Source organism: Delphinus delphis, chromosome 12 (genome assembly GCF_949987515.2).
Source record: "Delphinus delphis chromosome 12, mDelDel1.2, whole genome shotgun sequence".
Lineage (NCBI taxonomy): Eukaryota > Metazoa > Chordata > Mammalia > Artiodactyla > Delphinidae > Delphinus > Delphinus delphis.
In genome coordinates this window covers 26,589,368-26,601,052 of record NC_082694.2, presented here as the reverse complement: position 1 = coordinate 26,601,052, position 11,685 = coordinate 26,589,368, and positions in this window count along the sequence as shown.

Genomic DNA, 11,685 nt, shown 5'->3' with positions numbered 1-11,685 from the left:
AGAAGGGAGGGAGGGAGGGAGGGAGGGAGGAAGGAAGGAGGGAAGGAAGGAAAGAAAGAAAGGAGATAAAATAAAATAAAGTAAGATAAAATAAAATAAAGTTTTTAAAATAAAAAATAATTATTAAGAAAAAAGTTTTTTTAAAAGGAAAAAAACCAAAAACAGCAATAAAAACGGACGGATAGAACCCTAGGACAAATGGTGGAAGCAAAGGTATACAGGCAAAATCTCACACAGAAGCATACACATACACACTCACAAAAAGAGGAAAAGGGTAAAAAATCATAAATCTTGCTCTCAAAGTCCACCTCCTCAATTTGGGATGATTCGTTGTCTATTTATGTATTCCACAGATGCAGGGTACATCAAGTTGATTGTGGAGCTTTAATCTGCTGCTCCTGAGGCTGCTGGGAGAGATTTCCCTTTCTCTTCTATGTTCGCACAGCTCCCTGGACTCAGCTTTGCATTTGGCCCCGCCTCTGCGTGTAGGTCGCCGGAGAGCGTCTGTTCTTTCCTCAGACAGGACGGGGTTAAAGCAGCAGCTGCTTCGGGGACACTGGCTCACTCAGGCGGGGGGGGGAGGGGTACGGAGTGCGGGGCGAGCCTTCAGCGGCAGAGGCCCGCGTGACGTTGCAACAGCCTGAGGCGCGCTGTGCGTTCTCCCGGGGAGGTTGTCCCTGGATCCCAGGACCTGGCAGTGGTGGCCTGCACAGACTCCCTGGAAGTGGGGTGTGGATAGTGACCTGTGCTCGCACACGGGCTTCTTGGTGGCGGCAGCAGCAGCCTTAGCGTCGCATGCCCGTCTCTGGGGTCCTCGCTTTTAGCCGCGGCTCGCGCCCGTCTCTGGAGCTCCTTTAAGCAGCGCTCTTAATCCCCTCTCCTCGCACACCAGGAAACAAAGAGGGAAGAAAAAGTCTCTTGCCTCTTCGGCAGCTCCAGACTTTTCCCCGGACTCCCTCTCGGCTAGCCTTGGTGCACTAACCCCCTGTAGGCTGTGTTCACGACGCCAACCCCAGTCCTCTCCCTGCACTCCGATCGAAGCCTGAGCCTCAGGTCCCAGCCCCGCCTGCCCCAGCAGGTGAGCAGACAAGCCTCTCAGGCTGGTGAGGGCCGGTTGGCACCGATCCTCTGTGCGGGAATCACTCCGCTTTGCCCTCCGCACCCCTGTTGCTGTGCTCTCCTTCGCGGCTCCGAAGCTTTTCCCCTCCACCATCCGCAGTCTCCGCCCGCGAACGGGCTTCCTAGTGTGTGGAAACCTTTCCTCCTTCACAGCTCCCTCCCACTGGTGCAGGTCCCGTCCCTATCCTTTTGTCTTTTTCTTTTTTTCTTTTGCCCTTCTTTTCTTTTCCTCTAAGAGTTTTATAGTGTCAGGCCTTACATTTAGGTGTTTAATCCATTTTGAGTTTATTTCTATGTATGGTGTTAGGGAGTGTTCTAATTTCGTTCTTTTACATGTAGCTGTCCAGTTTTCCCAGCACCACTTACTGAAGAGACTGTGTTTTCTCCATTATATATTTTGCCTGCTTTATCAAAAATAAGGTGACCATTGGTGTGTGGTTTTATCCCTGGGCTTTCTATCCTGTTCCATTGATCTATATTTCTGTTTTTGTGCCATTACCATACTGTCTTGATTACTGTAGCTTTGTAGTACAGTCTGAAATCTGGGAGCCTTATTCCTCCAGCTCCGTTTTTCGTTCTCAAGTTTGCTTTGGCTATTCAGGGTCTTTTGTGTTTCCATGCAAATTGTGAAACATTTTGTTCTAGTTCTGTGAAAAATGCCATTGTTAGTTTGATAGGGATTGCACTGAGCCTGTAGATTGCTTTGGGTAGCATAGCCATTTTCACAATGTTGATTCTTCCAATCCAAGAACATGGTATATCTCTCCATCTGTTTGTATCATCTTTAATTTCTTTCATCATTATCTTATAGTTTTCTGCATACAGGTCTTTTGTCTCCTTAGGTAGGTTTATTCCTAGATATTTTATTCTTTTTGTTGCAATAGTAAATGGGAGTGTTTCCTCTGTCAGATTTTTTGTCATTAATGTATAGGAATGCAAGAGATTTCTGTGCATTAATTTTGTATCCTGCTACTTTACCAAATTCATTGATTAGCTCTAGTACTTTTCTGGTAGTATCTTTAGGATTCTTTATGTATAGTATCATGTCATCTGCAAACAGTGTCTGTTTTACATTTTCTTTTCTGATTTGTACTCCTTTTATTTCTTTTTCTTCTCTGATTGCTGTGGCTAAAACTTGCAAAACTATGTTGAGTAATAGTGGTGAGAGTGGATAACCTTGTCTTGTTCCTGATCTTAGAGGAAATGGTTTCAGTTTTTCACTATTGAGAACGATGTTCGCTGTGGGTTTGTCATATATGGCCTTTATTTTGTTGAGGTAAGTTCCCTCTATGCCTACTTTCTGGAGGGTTTTTATCATAAATGGGTGTTGAATTTTGTCAAAAGCTTTTTCTGCATCTATTGAGGTGACCATATGGTTTTTATCCTTCAATTTGTTAATATGGTTTATGACATTGATTGATTTGCATATATTGAAGAATCATTGCATCCCTAGGATAAACCCCACTTGATCATGGTGTATGATCCTTTTATTGTGCTGTTGGATTCTGTTTGATAGTATTTTGTTGAGAATTTTTGCATTTATGTTCATCAGTGATATTGGCCTGTAGTTTTCTTTCCTTGTGACATCTTTGTCTGGTTTTGGTATCAGGGTGATGGTGGCCTCATAGAATGAGTTTGGGAGTGTTCCTTCTTCTGCTATATTTTGGAAGAGTTTGAGAAGAATAAGTGTTAACTCTTCTCTAAATGTTTGATAGAATTCGCCTGTGAAACCATCTGGTCCTGGGCTTTTTTTGTTGGAAGAGTTTTAATCACAGTCTCAATTTCAGTGCTTGTGATTGATCTGTTTATATGTTCTGTTTCTTCCTGGGTCAGTCTCGGAAGGTTGTGCATTTCTAAGAATTTGTCCATTTCTTCCAGGTTGTCCATTTTATTGGCATAGAGTTGCTTGTAGTAATCTCTCATGTTGTATTTCTGCAGTGTCAGTTGTTACTTCTCCTTTTTCATTTCTAATTCTATTGGTTTGGGTATTCTATCTTTTTTTCTTGATGAGTCTGGCTAATGGTTTATCAATTTTGTTTATTTTCTCAAAGAACCAGCTTTTAGTTGTTTTGGTCTTTGCTATTGTTTCCTTCATTTCTTTTTTATTTATTTCTTATATGATCTTTATGATTTCTTTCCTTCTGTTAACTTTATGGGGTTTTTTTGGTTCTTCTTTCTCTAATTGCTTTAGGTGTAAGATTAGATTATTTACTTGAGATGTTTCATGTTTCTTGAGGTAGGATTGTATTGCTATAAACTTCCCTCTTAGAACTTCTTTGGCTGCATCCCAAAGGTTTTGGGTAATCGTGTTTTCATTCTCATTTCTTTCTAGGTATTTTTTGATTTCCTCTTTCATTTCTTCAGTGAGCTCTTGGTTATGTAGTAGTGTATTGTTTAGCCTCCATGTGTTTGTATTCTTTACAGATTTTTTTCCTGTAATTGATATCTGGTCTCATAGCGTTTTGATAGGAAACATACTTGATACAATTTTAATTGTCTTAAATTTACCAAGGCTTGATTTGTGACCCAAGATATGATCTATCCTGGAGAATATTTCATGAGCACTTGAGAAGAAAGTGTATTCTCTTGTTTTTGGATGGAATGTACTATAAATATCAATTAAACCATTCTTGTTTAATGTATCATTTAAAGCTTGTGTTTCCTTATTTATTTTCATTTTGGATGATCTGTCCATTGGTGAAACTGGATTGTTAAAGTCCCCTACTATGATTGTGTTACTGTCTATTTCCCCAAATGCTGTTAGCATTTGCCTTATGGATTGAGGTGTTCTTATGTTGGGTGCGTATATATTTATAATTCATATATCTTCTTTTTGGATTGATCGTTTGATTATTATATAGTGTCCTTCTTTGTCTCTTGTGATAGTCTTCATTTTAAAGTCTATTTTGTCTGATATGTGAATTACTACTCCAGCTTTCTTTTGATTTTCATTTGCATGAAATACCTTTTTCCATTCCCTCACTTTTAGTCTGTATGTGTCCCTAGGTCTGAAGTGTGTCTCTTGTAGACAGCATATATATGGATCTTGTTTTTGTATCCATTCAGCCAGTCTTTGTCTTCTCGTTGGAGCATTTAATCCATTTACATTTAAGGTAATTATTGATATGTATGTTCCTATTACCATTTTCTTAGCTGCTTTGGGTTTGTTATTGTAGGTGTTTTTCTTCTTTTGTGTTTCCTGCATAGAGAAGTTCCTTTAGAAGTTGTTGTAAAGCTGGTTTGGTGGTGCTGAATTCTCTTAGCTTTTGCTTGTTTGTAAAGGTTTTAACTTCTCTGACATTCTTGCTGGGTAGAGTAATCTTGGTTGTAGCTTTTCCCCTTACATCACTTTAAATATGTCCTGCCACTCCCTTCTGGCTTGCAGAGTTTCTGCTGAAAGATCAGCTGTTAACCTTATGGGAATTCCCTTGTATGTTATTTTTCCCTTGCTGATTTTAATATCTTTTCTTTGTACTTAATTTTTGATAGTTTGATTAATATGTGTCTTGGCGTGTTTCTCCTTGGATTTATCCTGTATGGGACTCTTTGCACTTCCTGGATGTGATTGACTATTTCTTTTCCCTTACTAGGGAAGTTTTCAACTATAATCTCTTCAAATATTTTCTCAGTCCATTTCTTTTTCTCTTCTTCTTCTGGGATACCTACAATTCGAATGTTGGTGTGTTTAATGTTTTCCCAGAGGTGTCTGAGTCGGTCCGCAATTCTTTTCATTCTTTTTTCTTTATTCTGCTCTGCAGTAGTTATTTCCACTATTTTATCTTCCAGGTCACTTATCCGTTCTTCTGCCTCAGTTATTCTGCTATTGATTCCTTCCAGAGAATTTTAAATTTCATTTATTGTGTTGTTCATCATTGTTTGTTTGCTCTTTAGTTCTTCTAGGTCCTTGTTAAGCATTTCTTGTATTTTCTCCATTCTATTTCCAAGATTTTGGATCATCTTTACTATCATTACTCTGAATTCTTTTTCAGGTAGACTGCCTATTTCCTCTTCATTTGTTTGGTCTGGTGGGTTTTTGCCTTGCTCCTTCATCTGCTGTGTGTTTCTCTGTCTTCTCATTTTGCTTAGTTAACTGTGTTTGGGGTCTCCTTTTTGCAGGCTGCAGGTTCATAATTCTCGTTGTTTTTGGTGTCTGCCCCCAGTGGATAAGGTTGGTTCAGTGGGTTGTGTAGGCTTCCTGGTGGAGGGGACTGGTGCCTGTGTTCTGGTGGATGAGGCTGGATATTGTCTTCTTGGTGGGCAGGACCGTGTCTGATGGTGCGTTTTTGGGTGTCTGTGACCTTATTGTGATTTTAGCAGCCTCTCTGCTGATGGGTGGGGTTGTGTTCCTGTCTTGCTAATTGTTTGGCATAGGGTGTCCAGCACTGTAGCTTGCTGGTCTTTGAGTGGAACTGGGTCTTAGTGTTGAGATGGAGATCTCTGGGAGAGCTTTCGCTGTTTGATATTGTGTGGAACTAGGAGGTCTCTGGTGGACCAGTATCTTGAACTTGGCTCTTCCACCTCAGAGGCACAGGCCTGACAGCTGGCTGGAGCATGAAGACCCTGTCAGCCACACAGCTCAGAATAAAAGGGAGACGAAAGAAAGAAAGAAAATTACTAAAATAAACAAGAAAAAAATTATTAAAAATAAAAGAAAATAATTAAAAAGTAATAAAACAAAAGAAAGAAAGAAGAGAGCAACCAAACCAAAAACAAATCCACCAATGATAACAAGCACTAATAACTGTACTAAAAAAAAACCCCAAAAAACCCACAAAAAAACAAAAAAGAAAATGGACAGACAGAACCCTAGGACAAATGGTAAAAGCAAAACTATACAGACAAAAAAATTGCACAGAGAAGCATACACATACACATTCACAAAAAGAGAAAAAGGAAATATATATATATATATATATAAAGAAAAAGGAAAAGAGGCAACGAAATCAATAAACAAATTTACCAGTGATAATAAACTCTAAATACTAAACTAAGATAAATATAAAACCAGAAACAAATTAGATGCAGAAAGCAAACCCCAAGTCTACAGTTGATTCCAAAGTCCACCACCTGAATTTTGGGATGATTTGTTGTCTATTCAGGTATTCCAGAACTGTAGGGTACATCAAGTTGATTGTGGAGGTTTAGTCCATGCTCCTGAGGCTGCTGGGAGAAATTTCCCTTTCTCTTCTTTGTTTGCACAGCTCCTGGGGTTCAGCTTTGGATTCAGCCCCGCCTCTCTGCATAGGTTGCCTGAGACCATCTGTTCCCCGCCAAGACAGGACAGGGTTAAAGGAGCAGCTGATTAGGGGGCTCTGGCTCACTCAGGCCAAGGGGGCGGCAGGGTATGGAATGCGGGGGAGCCTACGGAGGCAGAGGCCAGTGTGACAATGCAACAGCCTGAGGTGAGCCGTGTGTTCTCCCGGGGAAGTTGTCCCTGGATCGCAGGACCCTGGCAGTGGCGGGCTGCACAGGCTCCTGGGAGGGGAGGTGTGGATAGTGACCTGTGCTTGCACACAGGCTTCTTGGTGCCTGCAGCAGCAGCCTTAACATTTCATGCCTGTCTCTGGTGTCTGCGTTGATAGCCATGGCTTGCACCCTTCTCTGGACCTCATTTAGTTGGGCTCTGAATCCCCTCTCCTCATGCACCCTGAAACAATGGTCTCTTGCCTCTTCGGCAGTTCCAGACTTTTTCCCGGACTCCCTGCTGGCTAGCTGTTGCACACTAGCCCCCTTCAGGCTGTGTTCACGGAGTCAACCCCAGTCCTCTTCCTGGGATCTGACCTCCGAAGCCCGAGCCTCAGCTCCCAGCCTCTGCCCACCCCAGCAGGTGAGCAGACGAGCCTCTCAGGCTGGTGAGTGCTGGTCAGCACCAATCCTCTGTGCGGGAATCTCTCTGCTTTGCCCTCCGCACCCCTGTTGCTGTGCTCTCCTCTGTGACTCCGAAGATTTCCCCCTCTGCCACCCGCAGTCTCTGCCCGTGAAGGGGCTTCCCAGTGTGTGGAAACCTTTCCTCCTTCACAGCTCCCTCCCACTGGTGCAGGTCCCATCCCTATTCTTTTGTCTCTGTTTTTTCTTTTTCCTTTTGCCCTACCCAGGTCCATGGGGAGTTTCTTGCCTTTTGGGAGGTCTGAGATCTTCTGCCAGCGTTCAGTAGGTGTTTTGTAGGAGTTGTTCCACATGTAGATGTATTTTAGATGTATTTGTGGGGAGGAAGGTGATCTCCACGTCTTACTCCTCCGCCATCTTGAATGTCTCTCTGCCATTGGAGTCTTAACCTTTATTTTTTCATGGCTCTTTGACCTTCACCTTGAACCAATATCTAGTACAACTCATTTGCTGGGGGGCCCTTTTAAAATGTTGTGATTAAAAACTTAAGCTTTAAAGAAAGACATGCCTGAGTTCTCATCCTGGCCCCCTCTATTACTAGCTCTGTAGCCTTGAGCAAGTCTCTCCATTTCTCTGAGCATGTTTCCTTATCTGTAAAATGGGTATCATGATAGCACAAACTTCATGGGATCATTGTAAGGATCAAATTAGATAATGAAAATAGAGTATAGCACCTGGCATGTGGAAAATGCCCAACAAATGTTAGTTATTTTATTATTATTACTTAGCCAATGAGAATGAGGGAAAATGATTGTTAAGGGACAAATATTATATAATGAGCTGACATAAGTGAATAAAAACTATAACTTGTCTACTAATGTGGGCTGGATTCACACTTAACCAGACATCTCCAACAATGCTCCCAAGTAGCAGAGCCCCAACTGCCTTTACAGTGGTCGCCAGGTTTGTCCCATCCCATCCTCTCTCCTTCTTCAAACCCAGCCCACAAGCCTTACCTTCATTCCTGAAGGTCAGGATTCTCTTCTCTTCAGTTCCTCCCAACACTGCAGATGTCCTTGTTCTTCTTTTTTTTTTTTTTTTAAATTTATTTATCCATTTATTTTGGCTGTTCCAGGTCTCAGTTGTGGCATGCGGGATCCTCGTTGTGACATGTGGGATCCTCAGCCACAGCATGTGGGATCTTTAGTTGTGGCATGCAGACTCTTAGTTGCAGCATGTATGTGAGATCTAGTTCTCCGACCAGAGATCTAACCCAGGCCGCCTGCACTGGGAGCACGGAGTCTTACCTGCTGGACCACCAGGGAAGTCCCTGGATTTCCTTGTTCTTTTATCCTTTGGTTCTTCAATTAGCTTCATTCAAATTATGATCATTTTCTCTTCATAACCACTCAGCCTAGACGAGCAAAGCTTGCAAATGTGTGGGTGAATTTAGTTTGAGGGTCGGGATGAAAGGAGAAGTACATTCATTCAGTTCAACATTCAACCACAAGTGACATTTTTTTTTTTTTTTTTTTGTGGTACGCGGGCCTCTCACTGTTGTGGCCTCTCCCGTTGCGGAGCACAGGCTCTGGACGCGCAGGCTCAGTGGTCATGGCTCATGGGCCTAGCCGCTCCACGGCATGTGGAATCTTCCTGGACCGGGGCACGAACCCACGTCCCCTGCATCGGCAGGCGGACTCAACCACTGCGCCACCAGGGAAACCCACAAGTGACATATTTTGTAACGGAAATTAAAATACCAATTAGGTGCCATTTTCTCTTTGTCAAAGACAAGGAAAGAATGACTATATACCTTGAGTAGGTGAGGAATATAAATTGATATAATCTTTCTGGAGAGTAATTTGGCAATGTGTATTGAAAGTATTAATATTTTCACATACTCTTGATCTTAGCAATTCCACTCCAAAGAATTTAATAGAGAATGAGAGCAAAGATTTACAAGCTTGTTCATTACAGCAATTGCTCAGATATAGTGAAAAAAATGCAAATGACCTAAATGTTCAAGAGTAGGGGACTGGCTAAGTTGAGACATCCTTGTACGAGATCACTCTGTAGTCATTATGGATAATGTTGTATAAATCTATTTATGGACAATGAAAGATGTTTGTCACATGTTATCATATTAAAAGCAGATTAGAAGGCAACGTGTACAGTGTGTTATCATGACTACTTATATCTTTTTAAAGCTTCAAAAGACATATACCAATTTATATACTAGTATCTTTGAGTTTGAAAATTACAGAAAATTTTCTATTTTCTTTTTGCTTCCTTATATTTTCTGATTGACCTATGTTTTCTCTATTTTCTGAATGAGTGTGAATGAGTGTCATATAATTATAAGCCATTATAATTTGCATAAAAATTGCTGGGAACACATTTTAGGCTTTGGGGATTCAAGAGTAAGTAAAAGGAAGAAAACTCACATTTGATGAAAATTTTAAATGTGTCAGACACTGAACTAAGGCCTTTGCATAATTTATTTCATTTACTTTTCACCATAATTTCATGAGATATGATGGTCTCAGCTTATAACTGAGGTTCACAGAAAGTTAGAAACTAGCCGAAGATCATACATTTGTTGGGATTTGAAACAGGTCTGACTCCAAAGTACATATTGTTCTATAAACACATTTAAACATTTTCCATGACACCATAGAAGCTTGAAGTCTGGAAGGGGCTTAGAACCGAAGTTCTAGGCAGACCCAGATCAGTGGCATAAGAGTGACACAATAGAGGGCCATGCAGTTGCAGAGAGAGGAGTCCTTCTGACTGCTATAATCAGGACGGAGATCTGGTGTGGACTTGATGTCAGATTTCAGTAATCAACAACTGGGGCGAAGACCTTTCCACAAGGCCAAAGCATATGGGTGCAATGGCAACGAGGGCCAGGTAGGAGCAGATGGAGAGTCTGGAGTAGACAAGGGGAGGCTTCTGGCACAAGCAGTACTGGTCTAAGGTTGTCTGGATGAGGTTTGCTGACGCATACTTCATGGTTGATCCCTTTGTACCTCATTTATTTTCTAGCAGGGCAGCTTTTGTCTCATTGATTTTCACTCCTGGGTTTGTCTATTTGTTTGAAATCTCTTCATTTCCCTTTGATTAGCCTTTATGCCCATGGAGTACTTTGAGGGTTTCCACTTCACACTCATCAAAGAGCTAGATGAGAAGGGAAGACAACTTGTCTGCAGGGACCAGGTAGAAGTTCCTAGAGGCAGTGGCCAGGCATGGTCCCTGGTGTATCACTCCCTCTTTTCTACCACCTGGAAGCCCCCAGGACTGGAAGCACTAGATAGGAAGAAAAGGAGAGGAGCAGAAGGCAGAGGTAGAGACTGGGGAAAGGGACTGGACTTTGGGGGCAGAATCCTAGGCCAGGCCTAGCAGGGCAAGTCTGGCATCTCACCTTTTCTACTACCAGGCATTGGGTCAACTAGGGATTCATTTGGGTTATATTTTTAAATATGTCTTTGAAAAATAAATGTAATTCATGATCCTGGACTGAATTCTGGATTGGAAAAAAGTTGTTACAAAGGACTGGGCAAATTTGAATGCAGACTATATATTTTATAATAGTTTGTTATCAGTGTTAAACTTTCCTATTTAAAAAATTGTATTGTGGTATATAAGAGAATGTCCTTGTTCTTAGAAGATAGATGCTGAAATATTAGGGGTTAAGGGGCATGATATGTGCAACCTACTCTCAAAGGATTCAGAAAAAAAATAATGATGTATGCATGCATGTATATAGCTATCTATTCAGAGAGAATAAAATAAATGAGGCAAAATATTAGCAATTGATGGATCTAGGTAAAAGTGTATGTAAGCACTCATTGTACTATTCTCACAACTTTTATGAAAGTCTGAATTATTTTGAAATAAAAAGTTGAAAATTTCTCTAGGAGACTTCTGATCTGGCCAAGATGGAATAACAGGTCCAGATTTACCCCCCTTCCCAAAACAACAACAACAACAAAAGTTAAAAAAAAAAAACAAAAGAAAAGTAAAAAATATGTGGAACAATGGTTTTCAGGACATGGACATCAGGCAATGAAGGACAGGGAGAATGTGAGAAGCAAATGAGGTGAGGCCTACAATTGTTCCAGCTCACTGCTGGAACAGTGAAGGAGTTTCCAGGCTACAGCACAGGGAGGGGGACCCAAGTGGAGCCTGGCAAACTCTTTGAGTTGAAGAAACAGAGACCAAAGCGACTAGAGTTTGCAGAACAGAGTACTGGAGAGGAGAGAGCTGCAAAAGAGAGAACTCTGGAGATCTGCAGAGGGTTCTTCTCAAGAATCCAGCTGAGTAGTGATCAGCATATGCGTGTGAAGAAAATATCTGAGAGAATTACAAGTAACAGCATTTAGTGCTCATGCAGGGCAGGGAACGGTGCCCATTCCCAGCCAGATTGGGAATGATTCATAGAGAACTGAGTGGTGTATACGGAGCACTAGGTAGTGGACACGGAACGGCCTTGCTTCAGTCGTGGGGAGCAAGTAGCCTTAGACTGAATGAACACTTCTCAGGACTCCCCTAAAATATCACAACCCAAAAGGATCAAACTATTTCCAAATAAATGTATCCTGGAACTAAGCTCAAGAATATTTATAGGAATACAATAATATCTAACAACCAACAAGGTGAAGCTTATAATGTCTAGTATCCAATCAAAACTTACCAAGTATGCAAAGAAACAGAAAAATATGACACAAATAAAAAACTGTG